Source organism: Rattus rattus, chromosome 8, assembly GCF_011064425.1.
Source record: "Rattus rattus isolate New Zealand chromosome 8, Rrattus_CSIRO_v1, whole genome shotgun sequence".
Taxonomy (NCBI): Eukaryota; Metazoa; Chordata; class Mammalia; order Rodentia; family Muridae; genus Rattus; species Rattus rattus.
The window spans coordinates 76,106,243-76,129,968 of NC_046161.1; the positions used below are offsets into that span (position 1 = coordinate 76,106,243).

At 39.7% G+C, this 23,726-nt stretch overlaps 1 protein-coding gene across 1 annotated transcript in view; it reads left to right on the forward strand.

The window, feature by feature from the left end:
• The first annotated feature begins 5,728 nt into the window (after positions 1-5,728).
• Mei4 (meiotic double-stranded break formation protein 4) overlaps positions 5,729-23,726 on the forward strand; it is a 167,841-nt gene continuing 149,843 nt past the window's right edge. Inside the window, exon 1 of the mRNA XM_032910002.1 lies at positions 5,729-5,870. The gene's annotated coding sequence lies outside the window, so the exon portion shown is untranslated. The remainder of the gene's footprint in view (positions 5,871-23,726) is intronic.

A 23,726-nucleotide genomic window follows, 5' to 3' on the forward strand; every position in this document is an offset into this window, starting at 1 on the left:
ATTTGCAGATAATATGATAGTATATTTAAGTGATCCCAAATATTCCACCAGAGAACTCCTCCAGCTGATAAGCAACTTCAGCAAAGTGGCTGGGTATAAAATTAACTCAAACAATTCAGTAGCTTTCCTCCACTCAAATGATAAAATGGCTGAGAAAGAAATTAGGGAAATGGCACTCTTCTCAATAGTCACAAATAATATAAAATACCTCGGTGCGATTCTAACTAAGCAAGTGAAATATCTCTTAAAAAAGAAATCAAAGAAGATCTAAGAAGATGAAAAGATCTCCTATGCTCATGGATTGGCAGGATTAATATAGTAAAAATGACCACCTTACCAAAAGCAATCTACAGGTTCAATGCAATCCCCATCAAAATTCCAATTCAATTATTCACAGAGTTAGAAAGAGCAATTTGCAAGTTGATTTGGAATAATAAAAAAAAACCCAGTATAGCAAAAACTATTCTCAACAATAAAAGAACTTCTGGGGGAATCACCATCCCTAACCTCCAGCTATATTACAGAGCAACGGTGATAAAAAACTATATGGTATTGGTACACAGACAGGCAGGTATATCAATGGAATAGAATTGAAGATCCAGAAATTAACCCACCCACCTATGCTCACTTGAGTTTTGACAAAGGAGCTAATACCATGCAATGGAGGGGGGAAAACAGCGTTTTCAATAAATGGTACTGGTTTAACTTGAGGTTAGCATGTAGAGGAGTGTAAATTGATCCATTCTTATTGCTCTGTACAAAGCTCAAGTTCAAGTGGATCAAGGACATCCACATAAAACCAGAAACACTCAAACTAGTAGAAGAAAAAGTGGAGAAAAGCCTCAAACACATGGGCACTGGGGAAACTTTCCTGAACAAAAACACCAATGGCTTATGCTCTAAGATCAAGGATTGACAAATGGGACCTCATAAAATTGCAAAGCTTCTGTAATGCAAAGGACACTGTCATTAGGCCAAAAGGGCAACTAACAGATTGGGAAAAGAGTTTTATCAATCCTATATCCGATAGAGGGCTAATATTCAATATATACAAAGAACTCAAGAAATTAGACTCCAGAGAATCAAATGACCCTAATAAAAATGGGGTACAGAGCCAAACAAAAATTCTCAACTGAGGAATATTAAATGGCCAAGAAGCATCTAAAGAAATGTTCAACATCCTTGGTCATCAGGGAAGTACAAATCAAAACCCTGAGATTCCCACCTCACACCAGTCAGAATGGCTAATATAAAAATCTCAGGTGACAGCAAATGCTAGCAAGGATGTGGAGAAAAAGGAACTCTCCTCCAATGTTGGTTGTATTGCAAGCTGGTACAACCACTCTGGAAATGAGTCTGGAGGTTCCTCAGAAAATTTAACATAGTACTACTTGAGGCCCCAGCTATAGACCTAAAAGGTATTCCAACATATAACAAGGACCCATGTCTACTATGTTCATAGCAGCCTTATTTACAGTAGCCAGAAGCTGGAAAGAACCCAGATGTCCTTCAACAGAAGAATGGATTAAAAAAAAAGTAGTACATTTACACAATGGAGTACTACTTGGCTATTAAAAAAATGACCATGAAATTCTTAGACAAATGGATGGAACTAGAAAATATCATCCTGGTGATTCTCTCTCTCTCTCTCTCTCTCTCTCTGTCTACACACACACACAGACACACACACAGACACACACACACACACAGACACACACAGACACACACACACACAGACACACACACACACACACACACACCACGATATGCATCCACTGATAAGTGGATATTGGCCCAAAAGCTTGGAATACCCAAGATACAATACACAGATCACATGAAGCTCAAGAAGAAGGAAGACCAAAGTGTGGATGCTTCAGTCCTTCTTAGAAGGGGGAACAAAGATATTCACAGGAGGAAATATGGAGTCAAAGTTTGGAGCAGAGACTGCCCCACCTGGGGATCCATCCCATATATAGCTACCAAATCCAGACAATATTGCAAATGCCAAAAAGTGAATGCTGATAGGAATCTGATATAGCTGTCTCCTGAGAGGCTCTGCCAAAGCCCTGACAAATACAGAGGCAGATGCTCACAGCCAACATTGGACTGAGAATGGGTTCCCCAATGGAGGAGTTAAGAGAAAGGACTGGAGGAGTTGAAGGTGTTTGCAACCCCATAAGAAGAACAATATCAACCATCCAGACCACCCAGAGCTCCCCGGGACTAAACTACTAACCAAAGAGTACACAGGGATGCAGGAGGACCTATGGCTCCATCTGCATATGTCCTTTTTGGTATCAATGGGAGGAGAGGCCCTTGGTCCTGCCAACCTAGATGCCCCAGGGCAGGGGAATGTCAGGGCAGGGAGGTGGGAGGGAGTGTGTGGGTGGTTTGGGGAATACCCTCATAGAAGTAGGGGGAGATAGCAGATTTCTAGAGGGGAAACCTGGAAAGGGGATAACATTTGAAATGTAAATAAAAAAATCCAATAAAAGAAAAATGACAAAATATAAGAAAATGCCTCTATGAGATCAAGCTGTATGGTTGCGAGTCGACTAAAGTGTGTTCACAATTAGTGACTGATGTTGTGGGAGAACCCAGCTCACTGTAGGTGGGGCCATCCCTGGGCGGGTGGTCTTGGGTTCTATAAGAAAGCAGGCTCAGCAAGTCATAAGGGCAAGCCAGTTCGGGACACCTCTCCGTGGCCTCTCTATCAACTTCTGCCTCCAGGTTCCTGTCCTGCTTGAATTCCTGCTCTGCCTTCTTTCAACTGTGATATAGAAGTTTAAGTAAAAAAAAATCCTTTCCTCACTTCAAGTTTCTTTTGGTCATGGTGTTTCATCACAGCAATGGAGACCCTAAGATATTATTGATGATGCTTGGTGGTAAAATTGACTCTGGTTAGGCTGCAAAATCATTGAGAACAATGGGTCTCTTACTTATAATTAGTACTTATATAAATGTTTTTAGAACTTCTGAATTACAAACAGAGCCTTAATACCTTTTGTTAGCCTCTGTTTGTAAAAAAAAAAATACAACTTGCTGTTTTCATATTTGATAGTATAACATACTTCAAACTGTTTGCTTTCTGTTCTTCCAATGCTGTGGATTAAGCCTCAGATCTGACACGTTAGGGAACTGCTCTCTGTTCTATCATTCATTCACTAAATCCCCATCCTACAGGTTGTTTTTTTTCTCTCTTCTTTTTTTTCTTTCTTTCTTTTTTTAAAGATATCTTACTTTCTGACATCCTTAAAAATCAACCCACCATTTCCTTTGATCAGGTAATCTGTGTTCATGGCTTAAGTAGCCATTTCACAGTTAATTTTACTCCTTGATTAATTACATATTTTTTTTAGTTATTTGTGTGTGTGTGTGTGTGTGTGTGTGTGTGTGTGTTTTCACATGGTAGTAAACACTTGTGCCATTCAAATGTCTCAAGCTCAGAGTACAACTTCTACAAGCCAATCCTCTCTTCCTCCTTTGTGGCTTTGAAGATGGGACTTAGGTTGTCAGGCTCAGAGGCGAATATCTTTCCCCTCTACATCATCACAGCCGCTTGCTGATTATATTCTGTACTCAGTTTACTCACACACTGATAATGGGTTCTAATTAACCAATCAGGTTAATTCAGCATCTGAGATTATACATCTTGTGATAATCTTTTCCTTTCATTTTATTTGGATACTCCAAATTTATAAGAAGAGCTGAGAGACAAGGAGCTAGACATCCTTGACAGACAGACAGACAGACAGACAGACAGACAGACAGACAGACAGATGAGAAAAAGGACTACTGGTCAACAACCGAATGTTAAATGCTTCTTTCACACTTTCACACTTGACAAAGTGTTGACAGTGATACTCTCTCCCTTCTTGGTTGACATGTCCAGGGTGATCAGATATGCTCAAGACTGGCCCTGAACATGATTACCTGAAGTTTTGGGCTGATGGCCTGCCTTTTCTTTTCCTAAATTGATCACTATGAAATGAGAGGAGAGGGACCTATCTCATATAACAAAAACCCAGCTCTATAGGTGAAAATCAGACCCTGGTACCCAGTTCTTCTTCACAGTTAATGGAGTGTCTTTTTCTGCGCTTTGCTTGCTTGCGTGTATGCCTGTTTCTTCACTTTCTATAAAGTTTGTCATTTCCCTAATGTATCTGTACCTATACATATATCTATAAAGGATATCTATATCTATTCTATATCATCTATATCTATAGATATAGTCCCATTGACAGACTGTGACATTAAAAATGTCTCCAAAAATGCTCAGAATTACATACTAAAGACTACTTTACTCAAAAAGCATGTATTTGATTGATCACTTTGTGTTTCATTAATCATGAGTCAAAAACTTGTTTAATTTTCTTGCAATTTTTTTTCCTGCTATGTAGTCTAAAACATCTTTAGCCATCTAACGATGTTCAAAGAAAACTGTTGAGGTTATGGAATTTAGAAAGTCTCTAATTTATATGGTAAATAGTTAAAACTGTATCTGAGCTTTCCTAAGGATTTCAGTGGCTGTTCTGTATTTTGGTAATTGGTACCTATTTGTTTTCATTACTAGACTGAGTGCCCTGTCTTGTATAGTTCTATAAACAGGTCTTAACAGTGTCTGACACATAAAAGTTCAATTTTCTCAATAAATGCATGAAAGGAATTGAAATAGAATATCAAATATTTATCAACACAAAACAACTTTTCTACATCACTCCTACTTGACTGTTCATTATCTCTGAAATGAACTTTGATGGTTTGATTTTACATTTCTCAAAGAAGAACAGAAAGTACAGTAAAGCATTAATTCAATGCTCATTACCTTGGAGTTCAAGATAATCCGATTTTAGTTTGCATGAAAATCACTGCTGCAAGATTAATGAAAACTCTATTCCTCTATTAAATATATTTCATATATTTAAAATTTGTTAACTTTCTTAAACACATTGATAGAACAATAAAGCTTAACGTTTTCAAAACATTTGCAATAACTGACTAGATGTAATCAGATGGCTTAATAAAGGTTCATTTATGTAGGAGAATGAGTTGTGCAGATCCCCCTCCCGAGTTATAATGTTTGATAATTTATACTATATAATTGTTTAAACTTCTACCTATTAGCAACTTAGCACATTGCTTTAAAGACTATAGAAGTGTCTTCAGAATTCTTAGAATCTACTTTGCATTTTAATTTCTGATGGATTTCAGTATGTGAGGCAAAAACAAATTTAAATCTTACATTAAGATATGACCGGTGGACGAATGAGAAACATTTTGCAACAAATGAACCCAAAGAATATGTTTTCCCCACTGCTCCTATGTAGAACAGGAATTGGCAAAACAAGTTTTCCTGAGACTTTCCTTTTCTTCAAGGCCTAGGTGTTAAGGGCTAGTAAGCCCCGTGGGTCTCTCCTTAGAAGCCAATCAGGGCATTTGCCTCAAAGCAGAGTCGGTGCAGGCCCTCCTAGACACTCCTGAACCTTGCAGGAGCCAAGATGCAGGAAACTCCCTCCTCTTCCTGCCAAACCGGTTGCGAGCCCCCGGCCAAAGCCCGCCGGAGCCCTCCGCAGCCCCTCCAAGGCGAGTGGCGCAGAGGCTTCTGGGGCTTGTGGTCTCCGCGGGCCGCCCACTTGATTGGCACTGAAAGAAAACCCAGAGGAGTGGCGCCCAAGGCTCTGGCGCCTACCTGCGGGCTGCGCTTGCATCCGCGTGCATGGCACGCATGCTGGCCCACGGGCTTCCCCCGCCGCCTGAGGGCGTCCTTCCTTCTCAGGAGCCCTAGATTGTGCAGCGTCTGCCAGCTCTGTCCTCTCAGGCCCTTGGTCACCTCAGGCAGCTTGGGGTTCCTTGTCGCGCCCTTAGCGGAGGTAGGTCTCCTCACACATGGGGATGGGTATTTCTTTCCCTGTAAGTAGATTGCATCTGGAGCCTCAGGAACTTTGTCAGGCAATGTGTGTGTTCCGTGGTGTGTTCTATGCCTTTTTGAGTCTTTGCAAGCCTGTCTCCACCATAGAGGTGGTTTCTGAGGCTTCCTGGACATGAGGATGATTTATTTTTTTAGGGGGGGGGCGGGGACCTTAGTCACTTGTGGATCAGATCTTTTATTGAGCAAGTACGCAACTAGAGGAACTGCAGAAAGTGTTGAGGGTGTTAAGTGGAGCGGACAGGTTTTTTTCCTCTTTCAAGGACCTGACAAGCATGTGGTGGTACATGATGTAGAGATAAGAATCATCCATCGAAGAACTAGGTTGTGGTGGGATATGCAACATATCAGAGGAGCAGGACCAGGAGTGGGGTCTACATTGCAAAAGAAGGAGCTAGTGAGGGTTTGGTGAGTCTGGGATGTCCAAAGTAGCAGAAAGTCAATAATTCGAATTGATTTAAATAAAGCCTTCAATAGCTTTATAGTCTACAATTACAAATTTAGAGGATATGAGTCCCACCAGGAACCATAGAAAATAAATTAGTATGTCGCTATATAAAATACTCATATTGTAAGAATTCGATAATTTGGACTCTTCTTCATCAGCTGGATTATTTCCCCCATATCTTTTGGATTTTTGAGGCAAGGTTAACTCTGTAGGCCAGCGTGGCCCTCCTGCTCTCAAGACTGCTTCAGACTCCAAATTCTGGGATTACAATGTGAACCACCATGTCTGAATGTATTGGGCTATTTCCAATTAACAAAAATTTTGTCAAGCTCATTACATACATTCCACTCATTTTTGGCTTGTCATAAAGTCTTTTTTCCCCTGCATAGAATTATGAGATTTTTTTTGTATATCTTGTGACTACAGTAATGACATTCATAAATTATCATCCACTATTTTACTTTCCATTGTTATAGCTTATGGCTTCTGTGAGGCCTTAGGTCTTTGTATGTGTCAGTAAATCACAAAACTGACAATATTCAGTCCTTAAATTTGGACATGAAGACCATTTTTTCATGTATGACAGTGGGAATAGCAATGTTTGGAATCAGATATTTAAAATCAATATTATAGATGCCTTGTTAAAACATAATATTAATTTACTTCATGTTTTTGTATCAAAGGAAATTAGAAGGCTGGTGTATTTTAGCTTTTATGGTATATATGAATGGCATGTATATGTTAAGTTTTGCTGTATGAGAATACCTGAAGCTAAAAGTCTCAGCATCAACTTAATAGGCCCAAATTTTCTGAAGCATTTGAGAGGTAAACATACTTAACATACTTAACTACTCTATTTTGGAGAATGTTTGGAGGAGTTGAGATTTGGAAAGCTAAAGGGTTATAAAGACAAAAGATGCAAGAAAAAGTGGTCAAGTATTTGGATACTGGGAAGTAATCAGGGGAGCATCACTAAGTGCTTTTGTTTCCTTTTGTTTTGTTTTTGTCACCTGTCAAGTTTCTTCTTTATTTTGGTTAGGCATACATTGTGATACAGACATTTTTCTTGAATAATAGATCTAGGATATTGTTGTATTGCAGGTTCTTCTGAAACTAAAATCTTCCATCCTGGAATGAAGCTCATTAAAAATGATTTTTTTTTTCTCTTCCTGGGTTGAATGGGCTTTCGTGAAAGGTGGAAGGTTTCACCTCCCCTTACAACACCTTGTTTTATCGATGTTTTAAGAACAGGTGTTGAATGTCAGCCACTGCAGCGGTAAGAAGGAGCATTGAGGATTTGCCAGTTATGGCACTTGTAACGATGGCAAGAACACTCAGCTCCTGTGGGAGTATTGAACACTCCCCTTTAAAAATCTAACAATTTTAGGGATTTAGTGAATGTCAAGTTTATGCTGAGCACATTTCTCTTCTTACCTCTTTCCTCGTCCTCTCTTTCTTTTCCTAAACTTCTCCCTACGCCCAAAACCCCCTAACTAGTATGCTTTGGTCTCATAGACAGTTGTATTTCCATTCCATGTCATGTGTATACACACGACTGCGTATTTCTATAAAATCTAGGAACCACCATGTATGAGAGAAAATATATACTTATTGTTTTTGAGATGTCGGCTAAATTGCTTTAAAATGATCATCTCCAGTTGCATTACCTTTCCAACAAATACATGACTTTTATTCCTTTTTTTCTTTTGCTAATATTGATTTTATTACTTTACTTCACTTTTTTTTAATTTTGTTTTTCTTCAATATTTTTGTTGTGGTAAAAAAATAAAAACAAACTGAGGAACGGTTCCTGTGTACCCTGGTGGTCGCTGTCTCTCTAGTTCCCGCTGCAGTGGGCCATTGGAACTAGCAATAATTTATCTCAGCGGCTCCACACTGCCCCCCAAGTACTCTCTGACCCAGGCAGTCAACAAGCCAGTCCAACATGGCACCCTGTCAGGCTGCCCCACCCTCACTCACAGCCACCATGCAAGGCATACACCTCCCAATTCCATGGCAGCCGGTGTGTCCCGCCGCCATAAACTCTCTTGAACTCAGTTAACTAAGCACATGAAAGGACACACCGCACAATATCCTCTGATCCACTTGAAATATAATTTGCCCATCTAGACAACACAAAATCCTGTACACACCCATCCCTTACGAATAGTCACAACAACCTGTAACTATGTGCAGAGAGGTATCTTAACGTCTGCCGCCATGTTCTCTCAGCTCCTTCTTCCTCACTCCGGCCTCCTGTCTCCTCACCTCCCTTCCTTCTTGTCCAACGACAGGCCTCGTTTTATCTATCTTGTCTGCCTTCACCTGCATAATGACATCAACCTACGTATTTTATGTATTTACATTTCAAATGTTATCTCCTTCCCCCCTCTCTTCTATACCCTTTCCCCCTGCTTCTGTGAGGATTCTTCCACTCCCTCCCACCTACCCCAACCTCAGCACCCTGGCATTACCCTACACTGGGGAAACAAACCTTCACAGGACCAAGGGCTTTTCCTCCTATTGATGCTGGACAATGCCATTCTCTGCTACATATGTGTCTGGAACTATGGGTTCCTCCATGTGCACTCTGTACTCATGGTGGTGGTGGGGGGAATACATGGGCAAAGAGTGGAGCAGGGACTGAATGAAAGGTCATGCAGAGACTGCCCCACCTGGGGACCCATGCCATATGCAGCCACCAAACTCAGACACTATTGCTGATGCCAAGAAGTACTTGCTGACAAGAGTCAGATATGGGTGTCTCCTGAGAGGAGCCTTACTGATACAGATGAGGATGCTTGCAGCTAACCATTGGACTGAACAAGGGGACCCCAATGGGGGAGTTAGAGAAAAGACTGAAGAATCTGAAGAGGTTTGCAACACAATTGGAAGAACAATAATATCAACCAACCAGACCCCACCAGAGTTCCCAGGGACTTTTATTCTTCTTTATGGTTAAAAAATATTCCATTCTGTATATGTCACACATTTTCCTTATCCTTTCCTCTCCTGTGAACACATGGGTCCCCTACGTTGGTAGTGCGAAGAGTGCTGTGATAAACATTGATGTGCAAGCATCTATGTGATTTGACTTGAGTCAGTCAGGTAAATACTCAGGAGAATATAATGAGGTCAGAGAGAAGATCAATGTTTACGTTTTGGAGAAACTTCCACTGTGAAGTCCACCGTGGCCTAACTAGTTTACATGCAGCCAGCGTTGTGCACCGGTTCCCTTGTGTCCACGTGTTCACTATCATTTCTGTAATTAGTTGTTGTAGTGACTCTCATTCTGACTGTGGTTCAATAGAGCCTCACCATAGTTTAAAAAACATTTTCAAACTTTTTGAGATTACGATATAATTACCTCATTTCCCTGCTTCCTGAAATGTCTTCTCTTCATCACCTACCACGTGCATCTTTCCTTTGTACCCAAATTCATGGTCCCTTTTTTCTTTAATTGCTGTTATATATACATGTAAACACATCATACACATATACGTACATATATATTATACACATATATATGTATATGTGTGTATGTGTGTGTATAAATGTATAAATGCAACCTGCTCAGCCAGTAAAATGTTCTAGTTTGTTATTTTTAAAGCCTAATAAGGTCAATCATTTGTTTGTTTGTTGACTATTTGCATTTCATCTTTTGAGAATTATTTATTCACTTCATTAGCCCATATGTTGTTTAATTTCTTGTTTAGTTTTGTCTGTGTGTGTGTTCTTTGTGTATTTTAGATATCAATTCTAAAATGGCTACCCAAGCTATCTCTGATTCAATAGGCTTGCTTCACCCTATTAACTGTTTGCTCATCTCCGTGCTGAAACACTCATCTCATTACGTCCCAATTATCAGATCCTTATTTCATGAATGACTTGGGTTCGGTCAAATCCTTGCCTATGCATATATCTTAAAGTGCATTTCTTCCTTTTTCCTCTAACAATTACAGAATTTCAGGTTTGATCCTGTACTAGTTAGAGTATTATTGTTTTGAAGAGACTCCATGACCAGGGCAACTCTTATAAAGGGAAACATTTAATTGGGGCAGCCTTACAGTTCAGACACTTAGTCCATTATCATCATGCCAGGGAGCATAGCATCGTGCAGGCAGAAATGGTGCTGAAGAGGTTGCTGAGAGGCCTACATCTCAACTGGCAGGAAGAGAGAGTGCCACTGGGCCTCGGCTGGGCCTTGAATCCCTAAATTCCACCTCCAATAAGGCCTCACGCCCCATAGTGCCTCTCCGTATGAGCTTGTGGGTGTCATTTTCATTTAAGCCATGCCCTATACAATTGAACTTGTAATTTCGGAATATATATAATCACATACACATGTATATACATGCACATAAATGCATGTAATAACAATGAAAAACTAGGCCATGAATTTGAAGGAGAATGGGGATGGGAATATGCCAGAGACTAGAAGGAGGAAAGGAAAGGGAGAAATGTATTATAATTTCAAAAATAAAATAGAGAGATTGTAAGAGGATCCATTGGCATTTATCCTTATTTTCTGTTTTCTGTGTTAGGGATGGAACTAAGTGCCATGCGCTCATTGGACAAGTGTCCTGTCCCTGGGCTATGTCCTCAGCTAGAGGATATCTAAAAAACTAAGAGGGTCCTCAGCCAGAGGAAGCGACTGAAAGAACTAAAGAGCAAAGATTGTTTAGTGGAGAAGGTACAAGGATTTGATATGCAATTGGTGCATATATTTGGGACATTGCTTATGATATATAAGGACAGAAAGATACTGGCTGTTATTTTTGAGATGCATATCATAGAATAATCACAGTTTTCTCATGATGCAGCTGAGTAGCCAAGGATCTAGTTGCTTTTCCTGTCCATCCCCTTGGCATATCAATCACCTAATACTCTTCCGTACCCATCCTGTGTGAGTAGTCAGGTAGATTGTGTTCAGTGGCATTTACTAACTAGGGAGGGATAATATATATCAAACAACTCATTAGATAACATGTCAGAAGTACAGTTCTGTTACTTGATAGGAAAGATTGTAGATAAGGGCTACAATAACCTATGTTAGAATGAAGTGCATGTCCTGTGGATCTCAAGGAAAGTAATTTCAAGCATGGGGTAAACCTAGATCATTATTAGCAGGTCAAGCATACCTCTCCAATGGTGACAGCCCAGTCTCTTCTCTTGGGCATTTAGAATATATTTTTCCAGTCTGCTGGTAAGGTTGGTTGAGAAGACTTTAAAGAAGCAAAACTTTGTAAGGATCTTCTTCAAGCCTCGTATTGCTGTTTCATAGTGACTAAATATGAACTAAGTGGCCATTTAATTTTATTCATGGTACAGTTATTCCCATTAGGAGAATAGAAAGGTTTGGGGAGTGATAAATTGATGAGTAGCCACAGCCTCCATGGACTAAGTTTCTTAACGTCCTTTGGAGAAGCCACAACAACACAGTGCCTGTCACTTCCTATTAGAAATTTTTGGTAACAGCTAATGAAAGTATCTTTTTTTCTCCCCTTTCCTGTTTTAAATATTAATGCCTTCTGAGTCAAATGATTTGGGAATAAGCATCTACTCTGCAGGCAAGCAGTTACTATGGCGGCTATGATTCGGCGTTACAGCCCTGAGTGTCGGTTGGCTAAGTGCTTTTACAATCAACTTTATTGTTCAATTTAAAAGATAGCCTAAAATCACTTCTGTCAAATTTTGTTGGTTGTGATTCAGAAAAAAGGCTCTTTCTTAAAAGAGGCTCTCCTTTCATGTGGAAGAAGGTGACTAATGAAGATTAGATAAAACATAATAAAATGTTGCCGTTACTTGAGGAGAGTAAAGTCATTAGAGGACAATATTATCTAGGTGACTTTTTGTTACTGGTTTTAGCAATGGAAATATAAATGAAAGGAAAATAACAACTGCTGATATATGATGTAAAATGCCATCTCTGCTTGTGATACGGTTTTCAACTAGGGCATCCAGATGCGTGTTTGTTTGTGTGTGTTACAGAATGTCAGTATCTGTCTTTAATATAAACAAATCAATTTTTTTTTTTTTCGGAGCTGGGGACCGAACAGGGCCTTTCGCTTCCCTAGGCAAGCGCTCTACCACTGAGCTAAATCCCCAACCCTTTAAACAAATCAATTTTAAAACACTGGATTTTATTTAAGGCAAAGGCTGGCAAACATTTTCTGTACTGCGAGAGTCACTATTTAAGGCTTTTTGGGCTATATACTGTTTATATTGCTTCTACTCGGCTCTGAGGTTCCAATGTTAAAGCAGCATACATAATCGAATGAATATGGCCACTTTATTGTTTTGGGTTTCAAGTTTTATAGAGACAGGATGCCCTCATTTGACATGAGAGCCATGGTTTGCCAATGTCTGATTTACAACATCTCTATGAGATTTCCCAGTGAATAGAAAGCACTACAGATAAAAATGATTGATAGCTAAATACTACAGAAAGGCAGAGATGGACTCTTCATTGACTATTATACCTTCATTTATAGCATGGTGTCTGATAGGTAAGAGTTAACTTAGTGTATTTGCTGAACAAAGCAATAACTAGCAAGTTTATCTGGTTGAAGATTAACCTAGGTAGGCAAGGGCATTGTGCAGATGATTTCCAGGTCATGTGATAGGACTCTAAAGCAATACCACTTTGGATAGAACAGATATCTTCTTTGAGTTCTTAGTTCAAAGAACAAATTTGAGGAAAATGAGTGAAGAGAAAGACAGCTAAAAATGGACAGTAGGAAACATTAGGTGTGTGAATCTCTACCAGTACAAATGAAAATTGCGTCATTGGAAGTCTACTGAGAAAATGCATTTCAGCCCCTCTCTGTCCTGGGCTTGCTTAGACTGTCCTCCGTTCTGTATGGCTTTATTAGCATCTGTGATGTGTGTCTTCCTCTTGTCCCTGCAGATACTGTGCCAGGTCTTTCTTGGAGATTCTTGGACTTTTCTCCATCCTGCTGATTCCTGCTTCCTCGTACACGCTTTAAGATGACCCAGAACCCCATCAGAGGTCCTCTTCTTACTCAGCTTTCCCTTGCAGTTCTCCTAACTGATCTTTCCTCTCATGCCTTTACACTTTGCTAATGTAGGGTTGCATCCTTTGTATTGCTATGATTGCTAGATCCTGGGTCATTGTGTTATCTTGTTAGTTGCCCCCACATTTAGAAACAGTCTCTAATAACTGTACTCACATTACTCAGATTGGGGTACCTTCAGCTTTTCTATTAAACCTTGGTTTGCATAAAGGATTAACATTTTGCAGACATGCATATTGTATGTCAAAGCATAATTAGTTTAACCAAAGTTACTGACTCTGTTATAATTAATCTCCCTCCTTCCCCCCCGCCCCGTGTGTGTGTGTGTGTGTGTGTGTGTGTGTGTGTGTGCGTGCACGCACACATGCATGTACACATGAACCATGTGCATCTGAGGACATCACAAGGGGTTAGTCCCTTCCTTGTGCCATGTGGGTTCTAGAGAGGGAACTCAGGCCATGAGGTCACATCTTACCTCTGGCCATCTAGCCAGTCATCTGCTTCTAGGATCTGCTTTTAGGATCTCAGGGTCACAATGGTCCTGGAAGGTGACTCATTTAACTTTTGTCATCAGAAATTGAAGTTGCCTAACACAACTCTATCATACCTGGCTATATGTGAACACCTTCTTCAGTAGGGAACTCTCTGGTCTTTACATTCTCACACATGTTTATGTACCTGACTGATGGAATGTCCATACACTCTTCCTATACAGTGTCTGTCCTCTTCTTGGAATAAGTCTTGTTAGATGCCACTCTCTTCTCTTGATGGTATTTGCCACCTCTGTCTGAAATTGTGCCTAGGCAGAATCCCTAATCAAACATGTCGTCTGATCATGCTGGGCTGAGCCTGGATGGGCAGAGTAACTTTACCTGGAAGATAAATATGAAGAGGAGCAACATCTCCTTCTCCCGTATTGTCATGGATGTGAAAGACTTGGGTCTGTGCAGGTCACACCTTACTGTTCATATGAAAGCGCCATTCATGACATGAACAGCTGCCTTTAGTAATCACTTAAGTTTATCCCCCCATCGCAGACTTACCTATAATTCAACCAATGGGAAAAATAAACTCTTTTAAAAACTGCAGTACCAATTAACATATTTTTATTTTTTTTAACTCAAAGTATCAAAAATATACTACCTATAATTTTATTATTTTAGGGGACATTATTTCAAATGCTTTATTTACATTTAAATTTTTATAGTAAACATCATGACACTTCTGTAATATTTTATGTTGTATCTGTTTTGTATATTGTATCTTGTGTCTCTTTTTTAGACTTCCCTTTTTTCTGAACATTAATTCTGTTTATTACTATACCTTCTATGTTTTGCAAACTTAACAAAATATATACAAACGTATCACCTTTTTGTTTGAACCTCACGTTACTTCAAGGAAATGTTTAGAAGTGAATCTTTAAGTAAAACATTAAATTTAGTTGGTCTTTATAATCAAAGTCCAATTTATTTTTAATAGGCCTCTCAGATTTTTCTCAGCTTCTCCAATTCTGCCTCCTTATTTATTCAGTGAATTCATTCCTTCTTTCATTTCTGATTAGATTGCTTTCACCATGGCAGAACTCTGGAAAATAAACTCTCTTGTATTTAACACATGCTTTAGTTTAGTTGTAATGAATAGAATAATAGAACAGCCTATTAGAAGCTAATTTTGATGGTTGGTGAGAGAGCGGGAACATTCTTAACCTTTAGTATGGTAAAAAAAATATATTTCCAAAGCTGTTTCTTTTCCTGTCTCATTCTTCTGCTTATAGTAATACCTGTCTTTGCAAGATGAGAAACCTAACAAAACCTGATCATTTCGCATCCCACAGTGATGACTGTTTACTCCTTCTCAGAACAATGGAAGGATAAACTTACTTTTCCTTCTTCACTGATAGTACACCTGACCATATACCATTTGTTCATTTGTAATTTGTTTATTTTCTTATTCTACTAATTCTACTGTTTCTTCTTCAGATTAAAAGCCCAGAGAGAAGGGACTTTTGTATCTCTAGAGTCTGGTACAATCAATCATTAATTCTGAATGCATCCTGACTGTCTAATATTTTGCTGTTCTATAACAGTGCATAGAATATTTAACATAGTTATATCAAGATGACTGCTTCCCAGAACTGTATTTGACTGATAACTATATCCTAAATAATCCATTATTATGCAAGATTTATCTTTTAAAACATTCATGACTTTCATCCATTAATCTGATGATTAATTGTATCTATTGCAAGTAGGTAATGTGTGTGTGTGTGTGTGTGTCTATGTGTGTGTGTGTGTGTATGTGTGTGTGTGTGTGTGTGAATACCAGTGGGCACAATGCAGACAGCATATTGAACACCTAGTCCTGAGAGTGCATTTCATTAAAGGTCACTGTTACAGGGAAGGTAAATACTAGACAAAAAACAGGTTTCCCGGGGTTGGGGATTTAGCTTAGCGGTAGAGCGCTTGCCTAGCAAGCACAAGGTCCTGGGTTCGGTCCCCAGCTCCGAAAAAAAGAAAAAAGAAAAAAGAAAAAAAAGAAAAAAAAAAAACAAAACAGGTTTCCCAGCCCATCCTGAAAAAGATGGCTATTGTGTAAAATCAAATAATAGGTCTGCCTCCCATCTTTCCGCTCATGGATAATAAGCTTAGGTTCAGTAAAGGATTATGGAAACAATTAAAATTAAAAGCCCAAGTTTTGTGCGTGTATACTTTATCAACATTCTTCTAAACTCTTGTTACTTTCAGGTCCCTTTAGTATGCCTTTCTGTCTGGGATCTGTCACTTCATGGACCTGATGTTGGAGTCACATTCCAGCCTTCCTTCCCTCCTCCTGTCCAACCTGGTAGCAACCTTCCAGAGCTTCTGGCCTTCTTTCTGCACAGTTGCGCTGTTTGCGTCTGGCTTTCTTAGATTCAACCTCTCTCCAGCTTCCCAAGGTGACTGTACTTCTTCAGATACCGCTTAGATTAATTACTCAAGTGCTCAGAAAGCCAAGCTGTCTTCTAGCCTAGTGTACGATGTTCAAATTTCACCAACTGACTTTCAAGGTCCCATTTCCCCAGAGTCTTTTTCCCTTTACTTCTCAAACTATTACCCAGAACTGGCCTACAGTTTAATATCCTCTTGGATGGGATTGAGAAAAAGTTCAGGAGTTTGAACTGAATCCCTTCATCATTAAATTGTGGGTGTGGTACTGGAGGTCACCAGAGAGGACTTTTCCAAGTCAGAGAATCATCAGAGGTGGCAGGCCTGATGAACGGCGCTGTGTTGCCCGGAGAGATAGTGTGGAATCTGCAGAGGGAGCGCTTGATTGCTCTTTCCAAATCCTTGGAGAGCGATTTAGGAAAGTGAACTTTATGCTGTTTTACCATCAAGTGCAGACGTGGGCATAATAATCAGAGTACAGAGCATAGGGATTTCTAAGAGTGGATCCTTAGGTAATCAAAATCTCAATATTGTTCAAGTCTCTGTAGCTGGGCTGTTTTTCTAACTCTGTCGTTAGGTGACAGACTAGATCATCCTGCTGATGTGACGCTCTTAGGAATTCATGATATACAGCATGATTTTGGTGTTACTTTTCATTACACCTGAACTAGGCTTGAGTGCCACAAATGCTAATTTACAGTGCCTTCTTGGCAGCCAATATAGAAAGATGAAAGGGTGTGGGCTCAGATTGTCATCCAGATTTCCTGCTGTGTGATTTTGGGCAGGTTATTTTTGTGTTTTTATGTCAGGGGGATTGAAAGAATCAGCTATGTTGATGGGCATTAATTCAAATCCCTCATATCATAAAAACGGCCACACACAGTAACCTTTATTTTTCTCCTCTTTTGTTTTGTTTGTTTGTTTTTTAAGATTTATTTATTATATATAAGTACACTGTGACTGTCTTCAGACACACCAGAAGAGGGCATCAGATCTCATTACAGATGGTTGTGAGCCACCACATGGTTGCTGGGATTTGAACTCAGGACCTCCGGAAGAGCAGGCAGTGCTCTTAACCACTGAGCCATCTCTCCAGCCCTTTTCTCCTCTTTTGTTTTACATTTTTTTCTGTTTGTGGTGGTGGGGTTTAACACAGGGCCTTACATATGCAAAGGGGAGACCATACAACTGAGCACTAGGTACCCAGCCCCAAGATTTTCTTCTTCTATTTTTTAAGTCATGCTGTCTTTTATCTAAAAGCATTGTATTTCCCACTGCAGGAGCAAACATCAAGAGAAATATCAGTGTTTTGTTCTAAGGGAAAATTTTCTCTCATTATTTAAGTGTATTACTATTTTTTTTCTCTATGGATAATATGCCATTTTATTCACAATGATAAATTGGTAATGGAAAATTAAGTTGGGCATATGCTACTCTCTGAAGAGATTGGCAGACTTTCTATAGCTTTTCTCTTTTGTTAAAGGACATACATAAAATACTTGCCCCTGACAGGTGCTTATTAATAATTCAATTGAGGACTGGAGAGTTAAGTCAGTGTTTAAGACCACGTGCATACCCTTTCGGAGGATCTGAGCCTTTTCCCCAGCACTCCTAACCCATGATGTATGCCCACCCACACACACACACGTTTTAAATTATTGTTTAAATCTATTTGCTTTTATTTTATTTATATGAGTATACTCTAGTTATTTTCAGATACATCAGAAGAGGGCATTGGATCCCAATACAAATGGTTGTGAGCTACCATGTGATTCCTGGGATTTGAACTCAGGACCTCTGGAAGAACTGTCAGTGCTATTAACCACTGAGTCATCTCTCCAGCCCTAAAGCAATATTTGAAACAACAGTTGGCTTTGTTACTTAAGTTATTTTTTTAAAGAAGATACTTATTTTCTCATGCTGATGGTGGATAACTGGTAAGTGGCTGGGTTTGGGTCCTTAGGAGGGTTGGAAGAAGGACTCTGCAACGTGTATGTATCCTCATTTCTGGTGTTTTTCAGGCAACCTTTAGTGTTTCTTGTGAATAGCATTTTATCCATATCTTTATACTGCATTTCTCCTCCAATATCCAAACATGTTTGCATGTCTGAAATTTGTCTTTCTAAAGAGAGAGATTTTTATGTGTACATGTGCTTACGTAGATGCCCTTGGAGACAAGAAGGATATTGACTCTTCTGGTTGCAGTTATGGGAAGTTGTGAGCTGCTCAGTGTGAGTGTTGGGATTGGTAACTCTGGGCTTTTGAAAGTGATCTTAACTACAGAGCCATCATTCCAATGCTGTTTTCTCTCTTTCTCTTTTAAATTATTTTATTGTTTTGGGGGATTCTGTATAAGCATACGATGTACTTTGATTTAGAATGAGTACTATTTAAAAAGAGGTGAACAATGTTGCAATTTCTAAAACTTATTGTAAAATATGTATTTTATTAAGTTCTGTGTAGCTTATCTTTATCAGGAAAGGTACGTCCTAGCCATTGGGATCTCTCGTTGCTTCATGAACATCACAGTCACGAAAACTGTACATCAGTCAGTTAAGCTATGCTAAATAGAAAAGACTGCACTGTACTGCCCACTGAACATAACTATGTAATAAGTTCAAATGTAATGAGCTTGCTGACAAATTTGCAAAGATATACCCCATCAAAAGAAATCATAGTGCAATAAACCATTGTTTGCTTTAAAATGTTGCTCAGTTTTAAAAAGAAAAATGGATATTATTAAGTATTGTATTTGTGTGTGAGTATATACATATATATATACATATATGTATATATTAACATATACATATTTGTGTGTTGGGGTATGTGTATTTAGGGGTGGGTGCACATAGATACATATACATGTGGAGACCAGGTATCTTTCCACAGTGCTAGGAACATAGGCATGTGTCAGGTTCTTACATTTTAACAGTTGCTCCAATAAGAAAATTCTGGATCCTGTAGAATGGTTCAGCTGGCTGTTGCCTGACCCTGATGACCTGAGTTCTATCCCTAGAAACCGTATAAAGGTAGAAGGAGGAAACCGACCTCCACAAGTGTGCCATGGTATGTGTGTCCCTGCGCTGACACACACACACCACACACTGGCATACAACGGTAACTAAAGTTTCAAAAGGCTTACAAAGGCATACTCTTGTCCATAAGTTTCAAATCAATAACCCACACTTTTAAAACATGGCGTAAAACGTTTATCTTGTGTTGAAGAGAGGTGTAATATGACTACATTTGAAAAAAACTATAATTTTTGCTATTCCTGCTGTTTTTAGTATTGTCGTGTTATAATTATACAATAAGAGTTCAACCTTAGGCATTGTACTCTTTTTTGGTCCTGAGCCAAAAATTGATAGTAAAGAGAAATGAATTTATGCCATATATATATATATATATGTGTGTGTGTGTGTCTGTGTGTGTGTGTATACTGTATTATAACTGAACCATTAACATTCTTCCCATGAGCCAAGTGCTATATTAAATCTTCTAAATGAACTATCTCATTTAGTATTCATCATAACAATACAGTAGCTTATAGCGTTTGCCTTATTTTTCAGATAAGCAAGCAGGCTTGTGGGGACTAAGCAAACAAAATATTTGAGTGGTGGAGACTGCGCATTAGCCACACGTTTGACCTTTACTCCCAGCTGGAGCTTTTCACTGTCATATAGCACTTCTCGGGTGCCTCTGTAATTACAGAGTCAGAATTGGAAAAGACGGTGGCCAAACTGAACTTTCATATCAGTGCCGAAATCTGTCCTCATCTTGGGCTGATGGCGGTTCAGCTTCTGCTTGAGTAACTCCAGTAATTGGAATTTCATAACGTCACAAGACAGCACATTCTATTATTGGATAGCTCTTATCAGTTGATATCTTATTCGTCTGGTTATTGGAAATGTGTCTCCCTGTAATTTCCACCTGTTGGCCCTAGTTCTACTTCTGGAAACATCCTTAATGGCTCTCTTTCCCCTTTCACCTTGCGGGCTTTCCGAGGCTGTGCTCTGGAGTTCCTGGCAGCTCCATCTGGGTATAGCATTCTTGGGTTGGGGGGGGGGTTGGCAAATAAATCAATGTATTTTTTTTTCTTTTCTTTTTTTCGGAGGTGGGGACCGAACCCAGGGCCTTGCGCTTGCTAGGCAAGCACTCTACCACTGAGCTAAATCCCCAACCCCTAAAGCAATGTATTTAACACTGTATGGTGTCGGCCACTGCCTTTCAGCTCCTCTCTCCAAGGCCGACATGTCCATATCTTTCTATATCAGCTGAGATCCTCTAGCCATCTTTGCTCTGAAGTCATCGGCTAATTGAGGTCATTTCTGATTACTCTGAAATGGGGATGATTTTGTTTTGCTATTTATTTATCTGAGTAGTCCGTAGCTGTCTATCGCAATCTGAATTATGTCCGTTCTGCTTAGTTTCCTAGTGACTACCTGTTGCCATCACTGCCACAGTCTTTTAGGACTTGAGGATGTAGTATGCGGCCAACAGGTACTTGTTAAATAAAGCAATGAGTTGTCCTCACACGTTTCAGGGGGCTGTGCCCACCAAAGAGCTCGAGGAGAGATGTTGTTCACATTCTAAGTTTTGAAATTAATGATGATAACAGCGTACATTATTATTTATTATTATCACCAATTTGTGTGTCTGTGTGTGGAGGTCAGAGAACAACTTTGTGTAGTGCTCTCCAACCACATCTCTGTATTTTCGGGGGCTGAGCGCAGGTTGGTAGATTTGCATGGCTGTTTCCTTTATCCTGCTAAGCCATCTTGCCAGCCTTGCTCGCTTCCTCAGCAGAGGAGAAAGATGTACAGTTGGAGACTGTATTAATTTTTATTTTCAGTCTTTCAGTTTTATATACTTACTGGTCAGTTAATTTCCTGGGGACCCAGGAATGGTGGCTGGCAGAAGAGTTACCTGAGCCACATTTTCTGCGGCTGAGAATTACGATGCTGAAACTCTGTATAACTAGCTGTGATAAGAATGAACTTCATCATTAGTTTTGTGTTTTAGTGGGTCAAGGTCAGAGTTTAGTGGGCCAATCTAGGCCAACTTTTGTTCTTTAACACATCTCTTCCTCTGGGTTTTTTGATTGACAGTGTACCTAACCCTTTTTGTTGTTGCTGTTGTTGTTTTGTTTTGTTTTGTTTTTTTGTTTTGCTCTTGAAAGTGACCGCAGCCTCAGATAGTTGGATATTTCCACGTTAATATGGTTTTTGGTCCTGGTAACTGAAGACAGATGGACAGGTGAGAGACAGACATGCTGATGTGCGGAGAATACAAAAGGGGAGGTTCTGGGGCACTGCCTCCCAATCTCCCTAATGCTGTGACCCTTTAATACAGTTCTTCATGTTGTGGTTCTCCCCCCCACCATAAAATAATTTTCATTGCTGCTTCGTAACTGTAACTTTGCTAGTGCAATGAATTGTACTGCAAATATGTTTGGTTTTTGATGGTCTTAGGTGACCCCTGTGAAAAAGTTGTTAGAGCTGCACAAAAGGGTCATGACCCACAGGTTGAGAAACACTGTACTAGGGCCACTAGACTTTCTGGTTGTCCCCCAGAGGGCAGATTTTAGGAAACATTCCTTGAGTTGTGATAAATCGGTTGAAATAAACACTATAGAAGCCCAGCGGGGGCTGCCTAACCTCCACGCGGTTAAGCCGAGTTACTATTTACTAATTAAGTGTTCTATCTGGCTGCCCTGGACCCAGAGGGCTGCACACCTGGGCTACGCTTTCCCTGCCCCTTCACGTGATGGCTATGACTCTTTGTCCTGCCCTCTTCTCAGGCGTGGTGTCTCCAGTCTCCTCCACACTCTGCAGGCCTGGCAGATCTCCCCTCTCCTTTCTCATCTCACGGTCTCTAGCGCAGGAGAAACCCTCGGGAGAAACCCTGCCTGTGTCCCTCCTTCCCAACTATTGGCTGCTGGCATCTTTATTTAACGATCAGAATTAACTGGGCGCAGGGTTCCTCTTGTGCAAACAATTTTGGGGACCCAAATTGTCATAAGAATACAATCAGCGTTAGGGAAAACCCACTATGGAAAACCTCGAGTATTTCTGAAATAAGGTTTATTTAGGATATGGTGGCTGTGAGGAAGGAAAGTTCCCCAGAGATTGCCGTTTTGCTGTTAGAGTAATGAACAGCAGATCGCTGACTGCCTGGCTTTAATGGGAGAAACCAGCTGAAGTCAGCAGAACAGCTCACTGCAACAGGTGATCTGTCAATGGGCAGAGTGAACAGGGAAGAATCTCTTCGTAGTCGAAAGATGTCTTCTGATGCAGGGAGAAAAGAAGAGACAGATACACTTTCCATACCCAGAGAGTTGACTCTAGACCTATGAATTATTGACACGTGCTGTAATCGTTGTTGAGTGTTTGCACATCTAACAAGATCAAATGATGCTGCCGGTCCTTAGGTCGTTACTGCTGTGTCAGGTGCTTCTGAATTTGAATCTGCAGGATCATAATTGGTCGAGGTATGGGAAACACTCGTGGCTGCTTACTTAAAGTTATTTTTAATGTGCTTGGAAATGTTTTTAATAACAAGGGAGGTTTTAGCACTGTGCTATGAATCTATCATTACTAAATACAAAAGCTTTGCAAGTACTACTATTAGGGCAGAAGATAACCAATAGATGTGCTATATTTTCCATTCCATTTTATATCTGAAGGGGAGGGATATATATTTTAGAATAATATGTATTTATGATAGATTGATGAACATATCTTGAAATTTTTGTGAAGTATATTAGAATTAGAATGATATCATCAGTAATATAATTTCAATATAAATCTTAATTAGTAAAAACAATCATGATTGGAGCTCTTGTTAAGCTAACAGATACTGTTGCTTGGAAGTGAACATTTGGGAATAGATGTGAATAATTGTTCTACACATTACATAGAGACCTATAATTTAGATTTGGGCTCACTGATTGGTGTTACGGGGGTAGGGAAGACTGATCACTGTGATGGCGAAATGAAAAGAAAAGGTAAGAAAAAGAAAGAAAAGCAAAAGTAAGAAATTCCAGAGGTAAGAAACTTCTCAGACTCTTTCCTCCTCAGATTCAAAGATAGAATCATAGTGTACCTCTGACAGTATTAGGAAGAGTATTGCTGGTGCTGTCGGTGCTGCTGATCCTGTCAATGCCAGGCATCATTGTAACTTAAAGTTTCATTCTTATGTGTATGTTCACGCACACAGCACAGCACAGGTGTGGCATCAGATGGCAAATTGAGGGAGTTCTCTCCTTCCACCATATGGTGTCTGTGATTTACCTCAAGTCCTCTACTTGGCACCAAATGCCTTCACCCTTTGAGCCTTCTTGGTAACTTCATCATAACTTTTTAATAAGGAATTATTGCTGATTTAGACAC